A 2,626-nucleotide genomic window follows, 5' to 3' on the forward strand; every position below is an offset into this window, starting at 1 on the left:
TGTTTATTTGGAAGGAAAATTTATCCTGCATTAAATTTTGAAACCAAGCTCTGTAGGTACTGAAAGAAATTCACTGAATATATTAAGAAGATTATTCTGATGGCCATGTGCAGGATGGCTTCAATAAGAAGGTTTTAAAAGATAACAGCAGAATTCAAAGTGACCTAGAGAGAATAGGGATGATATTCAGTTATACAGAAATTATAGAAAATGATAATTAACAGCATGGAGAACCATGCTCTGCAGATGAAAAATGATAAATGACTAGTCACAGCTAAGGAGAAAACAGTCTACTTTTAGAACATTATAATACTCATAAGTAAATATAATTTGAAGGAGATGTATTTGTATTAATCTAAGTTTCAGAAATTCAGGCTTTCTCAGATGTCAATATATTGTTACAGGTTCAGAAAAGATGGTAAGACTGCAATTTGAAGATGTTATCTTCATTAACACATTATTTTAAATAATTGTCAAAATACTCTAGATGGGCAAAAGCAAGATCCCAATGGGTCAAATTATCAAGATTAGCCATTTACATTGATAAAACTGTCAAGCTCTTCATTTAAATTAAATTATTTATAATACACATTCAGAATTGTTTATGTTTATAGAATAACACCATACAAATCGTTCAACATTCAATCCCATTAGAAAGTATTAACAGAGCATCTACTATATAATCGGATCTCTATCGGGCACTAAGAGATATTGGTTACAAAACAGAAATGGAGCATGACTTGACATATTGTAGTCTGGGATTATGACAAATAGAAAATTATGACGCTCCAGTACATGTACCATAATAGGGGAAGTACGAGATGAACTGGGGGCACATAGGAGGGAATCTAATCCATATTTGAGAGAAGAGTGGGAGTCAGGGAAACTTCCAGCAGCAAGTTATATTTAAATAAAAACTATAAGACCCAACATTTAAAAATTATAATGATATAAATGAAAAGTAAATAATAATTCGCATCAGATGGGATGCATATGCAAATATCTAAAGACTAAGAAATGTGATGCATCTTAAGAATTGAATCTGTGTGAAGAGAACAGGGAAACGTGACAAGAGGCAATGCTAGAGAAGACACAGCTGCATCATGAAGTCGGGCTAATCAGTCACTGGGGGTGTTAAGCAGAGGCTGACGTCATTTGATGGGCAGTTTTGAAAGATCACTCTGGTTTCAATGTTGAGGATAGAATGCAGAGAGCCAAGAGAGGAAACAGAGGTCACGGGAGGAGGTTGTTAGAAAAATCAAGGTAGGAGACAATAACAACATGGAGTAGGCTGGTGATAGTGGGAAAGAGAGAGAAATGGAGGGACTCAAAGATAGTCTAGAAGCAAACAGATTGGGAAATAACTGGAAGTGGGGATGAGAGAAACGGTAGAGAGGGTGGAGGACTCTTGGCCTGATTGCTCTGTTTTCTCTGAGAAGTGGAGACAGCACTCTGTCTCTGGGATGATTCTGAGGGTGGAAGGAGCAGGAGCAGGCAGTGTTCAGACACGGGTTTGAGGAGAGCAGTGAATGGTGTGTGGTATCACCATGGAGAATGTGGTCTAGGCCTCAGCAAGAAAACACACAAAGGTTACCAGTGAACACTGATTGCCTGATCATGTGTTGAGACCTGAATTTAGTGTGGAATCATAAAGTGACTAATTCTTACCTTATATTCATCTTTTTTTACCCTACAAATGTGTCCCTCTTTTTCAGCGACCCCTCTCTTAATGGCATCACCAAGTCTGCAACTATCTAAGCCAGAAACATGAGATTATCTACGACTCAAATCTTTACTTTCTATCTCCTTCATTTCTCAAATACGTCCATGGTCTCTACTTTGTTCGAGGTCACCTTTAGCCCAGCCTGGATTCCTGTGACAGCTTCCTGGCTGGCACTGCCTTTGGCCTTGCTCTCCACTGCCACGTCATAAGGTGACCCTGCGCTGCCGGCATGCAAGGCTGCCAAAGACTACCACTGCCATTCCACACGTGATCGTTGTTAAAGGGGGTAATGAGGGCTGCGTCAGAGAGACTTTGAGTCCACTTTCTCCCTTTAACCCTTCCAACCCTTACCACCTCTCTTACCCATCAGCTATCCATTTTGTGGTCTGCCTAAGAACAGGAAGGACTGAAGTAGACAGGGCAAGGAAAGCTGGACCTAGACCCCTTACTGAGTGCGAGAGAAGGAAATTCTTGCTCATTCTTGCTGTCTTACTGGGGCTTTGGACAGAGGTGACTGGAGGAAGTGTTCACTATGCTGAAGAGTGAGTCCACTGAGAAGCCAGGACACCACTCAGAGCAGAGGAGAGCACCAGCCTTAGCTTTTGAAGGATGATGTGAAGGTGCAGAGTGATGCCTGTTTACTGGAACCCAGTTCCATCACAGCTCAGTCTCTGGTGACTGAATGGTGAATATGTATTAATTTATCGTCTCAGATGCTTTCTATGTGTCAACTTACTTTGCTCATACTCACAACAGGTGACATGGCAGCTTTGTTCTTTTCCTGTCATTTGCTTGTGCTTGGAATAATAATTTTGTCTTCAGTCTTGGGGGTTTTTTTTTCAGGAAAATTCTTATTACCTTTGCCCATTTTGTGAGGATTGGTTTATATAGAATGAGAGAGTA

This window comes from Balaenoptera ricei, chromosome 2 (assembly GCF_028023285.1).
Source record: "Balaenoptera ricei isolate mBalRic1 chromosome 2, mBalRic1.hap2, whole genome shotgun sequence".
Lineage (NCBI taxonomy): Eukaryota > Metazoa > Chordata > Mammalia > Artiodactyla > Balaenopteridae > Balaenoptera > Balaenoptera ricei.